We start from the raw sequence: 13,725 nt of genomic DNA, 5'->3' as shown, positions 1-13,725 counted from the left end.
ATTAAGCAGTACAGACATTTTTCTTTCAAACAATTTACACACAGATATTTTGCCATTTTTTTGTTTAACAGCATTCCTTCTATTCCATATCACAATTCTTGCAACTGTTAAAATGAAATTTATGAACCTTGTATTTTTACCTTCTGTTTTACAACCAAATAAAAATAATGTTTCCCATTCCTCATCAACAACCTGTTTTTCAATCCCCATTTCATTTATCATTTCTTTAATTTTTCCAATAAAACATTCTAACTCTTTGCATTTGAAAAACAAATGTAGTATACCTTCATCTTCTTCATTACAAACTTTACATCTTGCATCATTTGCCAAACCTATTTTACACAATCTCATTTCACTTAATAAACAGTTTTGCCTTAAAATGTAATCAAAATTCTCTAAAACTGGACTTTTCCACCAAGCTCTCAGATTTTGCCATATTTCCTTTGTTTCTATATTGGGATATAATCTTTTCCAGTACTCTTCTGCTTTGGGTGTAACAAACACGTCTTTACATTAACATGAATAGAACATCTTCAGTATACCATCTTTGAAAGCATATTGATTTTCTTTAAAGTTAATCACCCTTCCTTCATCGCTGTGCATATCCAAATTATTTTCTATCATTTCTTTCCATTCTTTTGGTATATTGTTTTTCAAGTTATTCAATTGATTTTCAATAACTCCTTTAGTTTCGTTTTCATAGTTTTCTATTATTGCATCTTTTATTACTTGCACCTGTACATAACCAGGTCTCACTTCATATAAGATATCTTTAATTTGCTTTATTCCTGCTTAATACCATTTCTTATAAAAAATAGTGTAATTCCCTTTTTTAATGTAATCATTTAAAAACAGCGGTTGCTTTAAAATCTCTTCTTTACTAAAAGTACAATCAATATGCTTTCTAAAATCTCCCCATGCCTTGATAACTTCTTTATAGAATTCTGGAATCCCATTCATCATATTCTCTTTGGGCTTCATCCATAATATATATTCTTGCATTTCCCCACATTTATTTAAAAAATATGTCATCGCATCTTTCCATACGTGTTTTTCTTCTTTCCAGTATTTATTTACAGTTTTTATTCGTATGCTTTTCATTCTGATAAGTGGATCGATTAAACCTAACCCCCCTTCTTCTACTTTACCAATTATGGTATCATAAGCTATCTTGGAAGGTTTCCCTTCCCATATAAAATCTAATACGATAGCTTTTATCTTCTTATATACACTCATTGGCAAACTCACTGTACCTAAAACATACCACATTTTTGATAAAAATAAGGAATTTAAAACTAAAACTTTCCCCTTTAAAAACAAACCTCTTAATTTCCAGAAATGTAATCTTTTTTCCATTCCTTTTAAAACTTCCTCCCACACTAAATCCCTTGTTTCATTTTCATTTTCACCAACCCTTATACCTAAAACCTTCATATTGGTTTTGTCCTCTTTAAATTGGATTTTTTCTGGTAAAACCTTTGTTTTTCCTATTCTCATGTATTTCGTTTTTTCCTTATTAATTTTTGCTCCTGTTCCTTTACAATATCTGTTTAAAATTTCCTCTGCTTTTTCAATACTTTTAATATCTTTTACTATTAAAGTTGTATCATCAGCATATTGAAATATTTTTTGTTCTAACTCTGTTCCTTTTATACATAATCCTCGTATTTGCTTTTCATTATCAATTGCTAATCCCAATGTTTCAGATACAAGTGTGTATAGTAGTGCTGACATTGGACACCCTTGTCTTATCGATCTTGTAACTTTAAAATCTTTAGTTAGAAAACCATTTACTTTTATACAGCTTGTTATATCTGTATATAAACATTTTATCCATTGTAAATATCTTTTTCCAAAACCAAATCTCTCCATTACATTCATCATATATTTGTGTTCCACTCTATCAAAAGCTGAATCCAAATCTACACTAATTATATATCCTGTTTCTTTTTCCTCTCTCATATACCAGATTATGTCTCTTATATTGTTTATGACATCCGTTATGTCTCTTCTTAGAACCGCATATGCTTGATTTGTTTGGATTATGTTTGGTACAACTACTTTCAATCTATTAGCTAAGACTTTCGCTAAAATTTTATAGTCTGTGTTCAGCATACTTAAGGGTCTATAATTTTTTAAGTCTTCCTTGTCTCCATTTCGTTTATAAATCATTTTAACCATTCCTTTTTTCATACTATTAGTTAACTCCCCTTTTTCATAAATATCACTGTATATTCTATTTAAAATAGGACTTAAAACATTTTTAAAAACTTTATAAAACTCAACTGGTAGTCCATCTATTCCTGGACTTTTCCCATTTCTCAACTGATCAATAGCTGTTTCTATTTCTAAATCTGTTATCTCACTCTCGCACATTTCCTCGTCCTCTTTATTTATTTTTACTGTTATTTTTTCTAATAAGAAATTTTCATCATTTAAAACTACTCCATTTTCTGTAAATAATTCCTTATAAAATCGTCTAGTTTCCTTTAAAATTCCCTCTTTGTCCTCTACAGTTTTCCCATCTTGTGTTTTTATACATTTGATTATAGCTGCTCTCTGTCTTGTTTTTTCTAAATCATAAAAGTATTTTGTACTTCTTTCTCCTTCTACAATGTCTTTAGCTCTGCTTCTAATAATTACTCCCTTACACTTTTCTTCTTCGATTTTCTTCAGCTTTTCCTGTAATTCTATTATTTTGTCAACATTTATCCCATTTACTTTACTCATTTCTTCATCCCATTCTTTTCTAATTTGATTTTCCTTGAATTTTTTTGCCTTTTGTCTTTTTTTCTGATATATTTATTGAGTAATCTTTTATTCTATTTTTCAGATTATCCCACCATAAACTTGTTTCTGTTTCAAACATTTCATCATTCACACTATTGATTATTATATTTTCTATTTCCATTTTATACATTTCTATTTTGAACAACTCAGTGTTGAGTATCCACACTCCTGCTCCTTTTTCAATCTCATTAAAATTCATCGTTATCCATAAAAAATCATGATCACTCTCACTATAGGTTTTGTAGAAAACTTTGTTGACATATTGTACTTCTTTCTTCTTACATAAAAACAAGTCAATTCTACTTTGCTTTAAAATCCTATTTACAATTTGTCTTCTTGAATATTCTCTTTTCACACCATTTTGCTCTCTCCATACATCTACCAAATCACATTTCCTCATTAAATTCTGTAGTTCATTCCTTCCTCTGTCTGTTCTAAAATCCATTGAGTCATCTATATCTATTCTTTGCACGGCAACATTAAAATCTCCTAAAATAAATATGTTTTCATTCTTATCTATTAACTTATCTATTTCCTTATAAAAGTTATATTTCTCCTTTTCCTCATTTGGTGCATGTATGTTGCATACTCTAAAACTTTTCCCATTATACATAAACTTTTACAATTATAATTCTTCCATTTGTGTCTTTATAGTCTAATTCTACTTTTTCAAAAATCCCTCTTTTTATCAAAATTGCTACCCCTCTTTTCTTTTCTATATCTCCATTACTAAATATTTCCCCATTCCACAATTTTCTCATCTCATTTTTAATCTCATCTTCCCACTTTGTCTCTTGTAAACATAATATATCACACTTTTTTGTCAAACACGTTAATCTTTCAAACTTTTCACATTTTGACAATCCTCTTACATTCAGTGATACCACACATACATTACTCATTAGGATAATTATTGGATAAACCAATAACCACCATTCATTCTGAGTCACTATCACTTAAACAAATTTTTCTTGCATCTCCTTTTTCAAAATTTTTCCTTCCATTCTTTCTTTAATCTCTTCTCTTCTAATTTTCTGCCGTTGTAGAACAAGTTCAATGTTTAAGCCACTTTTAGATCTTAATTTTAAATACCAGGGTGGTATGGCCATAAGCGAGAGCAGACGTCAAGAGTTGGCTATTTGAAAAGAGGCGCAGCACCAGGAGCCGAGCGCAGCTCAGCTTGCATTGACACAGCACCGACAGAAACAACGCCCTTGTCCCCTCAATTGTTTACCTGTGTTTTTTTTGTCCCACCCCTCCCAAATAAGATGAATGTGAGAAAAGACACCAGCAGCAGACCTGTGACACGGGGAAGTGTATTAGATGTCAAATGAAGGAACTCAAAGAGCTTACAGCACCTGGTATTCCCAGGCGGTCTCCCATCCAAGTACTAACCAGACCGACAGAAACAAAGCCCTTGACCCCTCAATAGTTTACCTGTTTTTTTTTTTTCGGTTTCTGCTCCGGGACACCGACAGCTCTTGCTAGGTTAAACCAGCCAAGTCAGGGTACTCACTTCCCCCGAATGGAATCAGGGGAAGTGGGTACAATGACTTAGCTGGTTCCAGAGATCAGAGAGGAATTCAGAGTTTTGTTTTGTTTTTTTCATATTTTGGGAAGTGTATCAGCTGCCAAATGAAGGAATTCAAAAAGCTTTAAGCACCTGGTAATCCCAGGGGGTCTCTCATTCAAGAACTAACCAGGAATCAAACCCAGTCCACAGCAATGAGAGCACCGAATCCTAACCACTAGACCACCAGGGACGGGAGAGTAGATACTTGCCCTCAAGCCTTGCTGTGGGTCTCCACACAAGTATGCTGCAGCTGCTCTGACAGAAATAAATCCAATGCTTGTAACCTCCTCCTGGAGAGGAGAAAGTCTCAGACCCTGGATCACAGTTCTTCTATGGAGGGACTGTCACATGCTCCTATCGACACCACAACTTGCCATAATAACAAAGCACAGCATGCGTTGAATGAACTCCGTATTGACAGAGCTGTGTCCTTATTACAAGCAACAAGCTAATGATGACAAGATAAGGAGATAGGACCAGTGGTGCAGTGGATAATATGTCTGACTATGGATCAGAAGACTCTAGATTTGACTCCTGGCTAGCTTGTTTTGGTCTTTTTGCTTTGCCGACAGCCAGTGCACTGCGGTCGCCTTTCGCCCCCCACTGGAGCTGTTCAGTTCCACTCTGGAGTGAGTCAAGTTTAAGTGGCCGCCAGCACAGAGCCCGTGGGGTGCTCTCCTGGTTTCAAAGGATGCCCCAACTGCAGTTTTTTAATAACGTCTACTACAGCTACACCAACCGTAAACCCAGCCTACTTGTTGCAAAAGTCCATACAACTTAGAAGTCACCCAGTAAACTTGCAGCATAATCTCTTCCACTTTTAATTCTCTGAGCTGCAGCAATACCTAAGTGCTCTGATAAAACATGCATAAAAGAAACTATGGCTTTTAACCTCCTCTTGGAGAGAAGAGAGTCTCCGACCCTGGATCTTAGGTCTTCTTTGGAGGGACTGTCAGGAATCCAGTAAGAGCATCTCATCCACACAACGTCTTGCCATAAAACAAAGCAGAATGTGTCATGACGGAACTCCAGGTTGACAGAGCCTTGTCCTTGTTTCAAACAATGTGCTAACAAGGCGCTGAACAGAGTGCCAGTGGCACAAAGGATAACGCTTATGACTATGGATCAGAGGATTCTAGCTTACGGAAACCATGAGACTGTGTATGAGAGAGTGCGCAAATGTATGAGTGGTACTTGTGCAAGAGGGGCAGTGAAGTGCGCATGGTCAGAAAGAACTGAAATTTGTGCCAAGTTTGATTCCTGGTTTTCACCCAGTTGGCCTGGGTTTGACTCCTGGTCTGGGAAGCCTTGAGCATTTTTGCCACTGCCCTTTTTGCCTAGCAGTCGGACTGCAGCAACATAAAGGGGGTGGGCTTGTGTGGGAATCTCATAAGCCTTTAATAGCTCAGTTGGTAGAGCAGAGTACTGTAGGTGTGTTGTTGGCAATCCTTAGGTTACTGGTTTGACTCTGGCTTGAAGAAGGTCTTTTGCCATTTCATGCCTGTGCAGTTCACATATAAATTCATAGCTAGAGCTTAAAGTTCACCATAGAGGTGAAAAGGAAGTTCCCTGACCGGGAATCGAACCCAGGCCGCGGCGGTAAAAGTGCCGAATCCTAACCACTAGACCATCAGAAAAGGTCCTGCAGAAACTTGCCCTCAAGCCTAGCTATGGGCCTCCACGCAAGTATGCTGCAGCTGCTCTGACAAAAATAAATCTAATGCTTGTAACCTCCTCCTGGAGAGGAGAAAGTCTCAGACCCTGCATCACAGTTCTTTTAGGGAGGGACTGTCACATGCACTGTAAGAGCATCCTATCGACACCACAACTTGCCATAATAGCGAAGCACAGCATGCATTGAATGAACTCTGTGTTGACTGAGCTGTGTCCTTATTACAAGCAAGACGCTAAAGATGAAAAGACAAGCAGACAGTGCCAGTGGTGCCATGGTTAACCCGTCTGACTACGGATCAGAAGATTCTAGGTTCGACTCCTGGCTGGCTCGCTTTGGTCTTTTTGCTTTGATGTCAGCCAGTGGCCTGCAGTCGCCTTTCGCCCCCACTGGAGCTGTTCAGGTCCACTCTGGAGTGAGTCGAGTTTAAGGGGCCGCAATCACAGAGCCCGTGGGGTGCTCCCCTGGTTTCAAAGGCTACCCCAACTGCTAGATTTTTATTAACGTCTACTACATCTACACCAATCGTAAACCCAGCCTACTTGTTGCAAAAGTCCCTTCCACTTAGAAGTCACCCAGCCAACTTGCAGCGTAATCTCTTCCACTTGTTAAGTCTCTGAGCTGTAGCAATACCTAAGTGCTCTGATAAAACATGCATAAAAGAAACTATGGCTTTTAACCTCCTCTTGGAGAGAAGAGAGTCTCCGACCCTGGATCTCAGGTCTTCTATGGAGGGACTGTCAGGAATCCTGTAAGAGCATCCCATCCACACAACGTCTTGCTATAAAACAAAGCAGAATGTGTGGTGATGGAACTCCAGGTTGACAGAGCCTTGTCCTTGTTTCAAACAATGTGCTAACAAGGTGCTAACAAGGTGCTGAACGGAGTGCCAGTGGCACAAAGGATAACGCTTATGACTATGGATCAAAGGATTCTAGCTTAGCAATCGTAAACCCAGCCTACTTGCTGCAAAAGTCCCTACCAGGCCCAACCCTGTCTTTCTTTCGAGTTCAGATGAGATCAGGCATTGCCAGAGTGGTATGGCCGTAAGTGAGAGCAGCCGTCAAGAGTTAGCTATTTAAAAATAGGCGCAGCACCAGGAGCCGAGCGCAGCTCAGCTTGCATTGACACAGCACCGACAGAAACAAGGCCCTTGTCCCCTCAATTGTTTACCTGTTTTTTTTTTTTTTTTTTCTGTTTCTGCTCCGGGGCACTGACAGCTCTTGCTAAGTTAAACCAGCCAAGTCACTGTACCTACTTTACTCCGAATGGAATCAGGGGAAGTGGGTTCACTGACTTGGCTGGTTCCAAAGTTCAGAGAGGAATTCAGAGTTTTTTTTTTTTATATTTTGGGAAGTGTATTAGCTGCCAAATGAAGGAATTTAAAAAGCTTACAGCACCTGGTATTCCCAGGCGGTCTCCCATCCAAGTACCAACCAGGCCCAACCCTGCTTTGCTTCCGAGTTCAGATGAGATATTTAAATTTTTTTTAAATTAAAATCAAATATTTACATTTTTACAAAGAAATGATCACATCACACAAAAATCACATGATACTTACAACACTCATTATTAGACTTCATATTTTTCCCATAACCAACTTAAGATGTTGTCCTTGTATTCAACTATTACGTTCCCTTTTACCATTATTTCTATAAATACATCCTCCTTTTCTTGTACTATAAAATAGTTGAATATCAATTTTACAGCCATCTCCATTCTGTTTTTAAACATACGCCATATATCCACTCTCTTCCCATCATGTTTAGCCATATTTCTCCTTATCCAAATCACATACTTAGCAATTGTTATACATAGATTAAAAGCATACATACCACATTCATTTTGACCAAATAAATATTTTTTTCCCAGTTCTTTTGTTCATCCACATATATGTCCCCTATTAACGATTTAGCAATTTTCTTACATTTTTCCATAATTCCTCCAACTTTTCACAATAGAAGAACAAATGTAATAAACCTTCCCCTTCCTTCCTAAACACCTTACATATTATATCTTGTTCAATTGCCATTTTACACAATCTCATTTCTGTTAATATGCAATTATGTCTCAATAAATAATTACAATTTTGTAAAATTGGTTCCATATATTTCATTCTGACATTTCCCCATATTTCTTTTTCATTTAAATCCTCATATCTTTCCTTCCAGTAGTTGAATGCTATAGGTCTTATAAAAGCCTTTGATCTAAAAACAACAAAAACTCTTAACTGTACATAAGCTCATATTGATCTTTTCTCCATTTTTTTTCTTAAAATAGACCTCTGGTAATTCTTCCTTATCCCGCAACTCTTTTTTTTTTTTCAATTATTTCAATCCAATCTTTTGGTATTGCTTTTTTCAAATCATGATATTGTCTTTGTAATTTTGTTTTAGAAAGAACTGAAGTTTTTGCCAAGACTGCCCTCATAAGTGGCAGCTCCCATATGGTTTAGCGGTCAGGATTCCTGGTTTTCACCCAGGCGGCCTGGGTTCGACTCCCGGTATGGGAAGCCTTGAGTATTTTTTGCCACTGCCCTTTTTTTCCAGCAGTCGGACTGCAGCAACTTTAAGGGGGTGGGCTTGTGTTGGCTCTCGTAAGCCTTCGATAGCTCAGTTGGTAGAGCGGAGGACTGTAGGTGTGTTGTTGGCAATCCTTAGGTCGCTGGTTCGACTTCGGCTCGAAGGAGGTCTTTTGCCCTTTCATGCCTGTGCAGTTCGCATATATTTTCATAGCTCAAAAGTAAGTTCCCTGACCGGGAATCGAACCCGGGCCGCGGCGGTGAGAGCGCCGAATCCTAACCACTAGACCACCAGGGAAGGTCTTGTAGAAGCTTGCCCTCAAGTCTAGCTGTGGGCCTCCACGCAAGTATGCTGCAGCTGCTCTGACAAAAATAAATCTAATGCTTGTAACCTCCTCCTGGAGAGGAGAAAGTCTCAGACCCTGGATCACAGTTCTTCTAGGGAGGGACTGTCACATGCACTGTAAGAGCATCCTATCGACACCACAACTTGCCATAATAACGAAGGACAGCATGTGTTGAACGAACTCCGTGTTGAATGAACTCTGTGTTGACTGAGCTGTGTCCTTATCACAAGCAACAAGATGAAGATGAAAAGATAAGCAGACAGGGCCAGTGGCGCAATGGATAACGTGTCTGACTACGGATCAGAAGATTCTAGGTTCGACTCCTGGCTGGCTCGCTCTGGTCTTTTTGCTTTGATGTCAGCCAGTGCACTGCAGTCGCCTTTCGCCCCCACTGGAACTGTTCAGGTCCACTCTGGAGTGTGTTGAGTTTAAGAGGCCGCAATCACAGAGCCCGTGGGGTGCTCCCCTGGTTTCACAGGCTGCCCCAACCGCTAGATTTTTATTAACGTCTACTACAGCTACACCAATCGTAAACCCAGCCTACTTGTTGCAAAAGTCCCTACCACTTAGAAGTCACCCAGCCAACTTGCAGCGTAATCTCTTCCACTTGTAAGTCTCTGAGCTGTAGCAATACCTAAGTGCTCTGATAAAACATGCATAAAAGAAACTATGGCTTTTAACCTCCTCTTGGAGAGAAGAGAGTCTCCGACCCTGGATCTCAGGGGTTCTATGGAGGGACTGTCAGGAATCCTGTAAGAGCATCCCATCCACACAACGTCTTGCTATAAAACAAAGCAGAATGTGTGGTGATGGAACTCCAGGTTGACAGAGCCTTGTCCTTGTTTCAAACAATGTGCTAACAAGGTGCTAACAAGGTGCTAAACGGAGTGCCAGTGGCACAAAGGATAACGCTTATGACTATGGATCAAAGGATTCTAGCTTAGCAATCGTAAACCCAGCCTACTTGCTGCAAAAGTCCCTACCAGGCCCAACCCTGTCTTTCTTTCGAGTTCAGATGAGATCAGGCATTGCCAGAGTGGTATGGCCGTAAGCGAGAGCAGCCGTCAAGAGTTAGCTATTTAAAAATAGGCGCAGCACCAGGAGCCGAGCGCAGCTCAGCTTGCATTGACACAGCACCGACAGAAACAAGGCCCTTGTCCCCTCAATTGTTTACCTGTTTTTTTTTTTTTTTCTGTTTCTGCTCCGGGGCACCGACAGCTCTTGCTAAGTTAAACCAGCCAAGTCACTGTATCTCCTTTACCCCGAATGGAATCAGGGGAAGTGGGTACACTGACTTGGCTGGTTCCAGAGTTCAGAGAGGAATTCAGAGGTTTTTTTTAATATATTTTGGGAAGTGTATTAGCTGCCAAATGAAGGAATTTAAAAAGCTTACAGCACCTGGTATTCCCAGGCGGTCTCCCATCCAAGTACCAACCAGGCCCAACCCTGCTTTGCTTCCGAGTTCAGATGAGATATTTTAATTTTTTTTAAATTAAAATCAAATATTTACATTTTTACAAAGAAATGATCACATCACACAAAAATCACATGATAGTTACAACACTCATTATTAGACTTCATATTTTTCCCATAACCAACTTAAGATGTTGTCCTTGTATTCAACTATTACGTTCCCTTTTACCATTATTTCTATAAATACATCCTCCTTTTCTTGTACTATAAAATAGTTGAATATCAATTTTACAGCCATCTCCATTCTGTTTTTAAACATACGCCATATATCCACTCTCTTCCCATCATGTTTAGCCATATTTCTCCTTATCCAAATCACATACTTAGCAATTGTTATACATAGATTAAAAGCATACATACCACATTCATTTTGACCAAATAAACGAAAACGGTTTTCTAAAAAAAAAAGAAAAAAAAAAAAAGGTTAAGAATATTATTTTATTACAAAGTTTTGCAGGCTCTAGAGTGCCCTGATTTCTTAATGGTGTAACTAAAAATTCTATTCGAGGGGTAAAATTAAATGAATTTTCGATAAGTATCGTTAATAAAATATTTATAATATGAACTTGCTTTGTTATATCTTTACCTGCTTTGCGCACTTATGCGTGCTCTCTCACCAGCAGCAGTTGATTGACACACATTGCTTAAAGGCGCTACACACACAGCCCCACACCTTGGTATGGAGCGGCAAGTGCTGAAACACGCAACCAGTTTTATTTGTTGTCGATTTGCGTGTTGTTCCTTTTTTAAAGTGTCTTTTATTTTTTAAATCTCTCAAATTAGGCTCTTTTAGGTTATTAGGAGATATTAGTTCAATTATGCGCCGTAGGCCATTGACCAACACCCCCTGCATACAGTTTAGGCTACACACTGCAGGTCTACAGTTCTGATGTGTTATGAATTGTTTTAGTTTTATTGTAAAATATACATTATAATCCAGTACAAAGTAAAATAATATTTATTAATGGCCATTGGCAGCGTATAGCCGTTAAGCTTAAATAGTCGAAGTATGTTTTTATTAAAATTAAAACAAATTACAAAATAGCCAACTTTTGATTTTGTTTTGTTTCCGTGTATTTTTATTAAACAAAAAATGCTATTGTATTTTGGTTTGAATTTTATTAGAAACGTAATATTTAGGCAACACTACTTCTACATAACTGTAACACGGGGAGCAACAGAGACAACTGAGGTTTAGGATCCACGTGCAGGTTTATTCAAACTCAGGGAGGCAATGGTCAACACAGGTGCAAACAGATGTAAAGGCAGTCCAGAATCATAGTTAAACACAGGCAAGAGGTCGGTAGACAGGCGGCAGACAAGGAGAAAGGGAAACCAGGCAAAGATCAAAACACGGAGAAACTAGACTAGGAAACCGCGTTGTAGTGTCTCTATACAGATAACAAGACTCAGCAAAGGCAGGGAGTGTGTGTGTTGTTTAAATAGTGTGTGTAATCAGTCTCTGACAATCCTCAGCTGGTGCAAATGTAATCAGTCAAAATGAGGAAGCATGTGTGTTTGTGAACGGAGCGCATGTATGAAAATGTAGTCCATGAATGGCGGATTTGTAGTCCATAGGTTATTGTGAGGGTGAGTGCTTACCAGCGACCTCTGGTGGTTAGAGATCGCTGGTAATCATGACAATAACATTGGCTCTGATTGCGTTTTTAGAGATATCCTAGATAGACTTTTTGCTGAAAAACATTACCTGTTCATTTCAGTGCTGTATTTTGACATTTCACAAGGGCTTCAGCTGGTACCGGCCTCAATTTCGCGACTTGATGTTTATGTGGTGTCTACATATCAATGTCTGGATGACAGCGAGAGTAAGATGAGATGAAACCTCAGATTCAATGTGCAGCTGCACAGTTTCTGCATATTTTGACTATAGGCTCATCTAAATTTAAATATTGTTGAAATATTGCTAGACAGACAAAGTAAATTTTGATTTTGGAAGAGAGCTGCTTCAGTAATGAAAGACACAGTTGGTGGACACACACACGCACGCACACACACACACAGGATACACTTATAGGCCTATTCATTATTGATTTATTTACATTAAACGCACAGTAATTAAATTTAAAAAAGAAAGGCATAACTTCAGAAAAAGTGCTCACTGCTGTTTCCGCTATTTTTGTGGTTGTTTTGTTTCTCTGCCATTTGCTTGTCAGTGGTGCGGCATTGCTGGATTACTTTTGTTTTAATCAGAGAATAAGATTAGGACTTCATTTATTTTCTTTTCAGCTTAGTCCCTTTATTAATCCGGGGTCACCACAGCAGAATGAACCACCAACTTATCCAGCACAATTTTACACAGCAGATGCCCTTCCAGCTGCAACCCATCTCTGGGAAACATCCATACACACTCTTTCACTACAGACAATTTAGCCTACCCCATTCACCTGCACCGCAGGTTTTTGGACTGTGGGGGAAACCGGAGCACCTGGAGGGAACCCACGTGAACGCAGGGAGAACATGCAAACTCCACACAGAAACACCAACTGACCCAACCGAGGCTCAAACCAGCGACTTTCTTGCTGTGAGCTAACAGCACTACCTACTGCGCCACTGCATCACCCCAAGATTAGGCCTACTGTATATAGCCAATTTCAGTTATTTAGCGTAATGTATAGTTATTTAGTTTAATTAGAGTAATTTATAAATATATAAATTATTTAGTGCTTTTTGGATTTAGGCATAGGCCGAGTATAAAACTTAACATTACTTGTAAATACAAAAGATTATACGGTTTAGTTTAGTTTTTTTGATGGCACTGTATTGCATGTTGAATGTTACAATTACAAAGATTTTTATTAAACAAGTGCACTAGCACAAGATATTTGTGTAGGTGTAAAAATATAAAATATTAATTCTCATATTCTTGCCTTATTTATCTTTAATGTAAATATAAAACACTATGCAATGCGTGGTTTACCTAAGAAAAAAAGGCGCAGCAAGGCAAAAAGTTAGTCTAGAGCCCTGTATTGGATAGATTAAGTGATAGAGTGTGTGTGCATTTTAATAACATTGACACTACTTTTACGATTGATTAAACTAGGGATGGTAATGATTACTCGATTGATTTATTGTCGGTAACCCTTTAAACCCGATAGACCTCATCGATGACCGATTAAGCATGGGTAATTAAGTTATGCTTTGCGCTGTGAGACGCGTCCCTGAATTCATACATTACATAATCAAGTGTGTGCAGTTTACGTTACCTTATGGAGTCGTGCACTCTCTTGATTGTGTATATTGGGGACACATAAAACCCTGTTATGCACAGATCTCGTTTATGTCCGCTGGTGCTGCCGTTAATCCGCAGGTCAAGTAATCAAAAAGTAGG

At 38.4% G+C, this 13,725-nt stretch overlaps 4 non-coding genes across 4 annotated transcripts; 3 read left to right on the top strand and 1 right to left on the bottom strand.

Annotated features, from left to right (window-relative positions):
* The first annotated feature begins 8,475 nt into the window (after positions 1-8,475).
* trnae-uuc (transfer RNA glutamic acid (anticodon UUC)) lies at positions 8,476-8,547 on the top strand. The gene has a single exon. It is a non-coding gene; the product is annotated as a tRNA-Glu (tRNA).
* Positions 8,548-8,636: 89 nt separating this feature from the next.
* On the top strand, positions 8,637-8,723 carry trnay-gua (transfer RNA tyrosine (anticodon GUA)). The gene is given in 2 exon segments: positions 8,637-8,673; positions 8,688-8,723. It is a non-coding gene; the product is annotated as a tRNA-Tyr (tRNA).
* A 59-nt stretch (positions 8,724-8,782) lies between these two features.
* trnae-cuc (transfer RNA glutamic acid (anticodon CUC)) lies at positions 8,783-8,854 on the bottom strand. The gene has a single exon. It is a non-coding gene; the product is annotated as a tRNA-Glu (tRNA).
* Positions 8,855-9,165: 311 nt separating this feature from the next.
* On the top strand, positions 9,166-9,238 carry trnar-acg (transfer RNA arginine (anticodon ACG)). Its single transcript has one exon. It is a non-coding gene; the product is annotated as a tRNA-Arg (tRNA).
* Positions 9,239-13,725: the final 4,487 nt, after the last annotated feature.

Source organism: Danio aesculapii, chromosome 4 (assembly GCF_903798145.1).
Source record: "Danio aesculapii chromosome 4, fDanAes4.1, whole genome shotgun sequence".
Lineage (NCBI taxonomy): Eukaryota > Metazoa > Chordata > Actinopteri > Cypriniformes > Danionidae > Danio > Danio aesculapii.
Note: the sequence above shows the minus strand (reverse complement) of the source record. Positions and strands in the feature narration are given on the sequence as shown.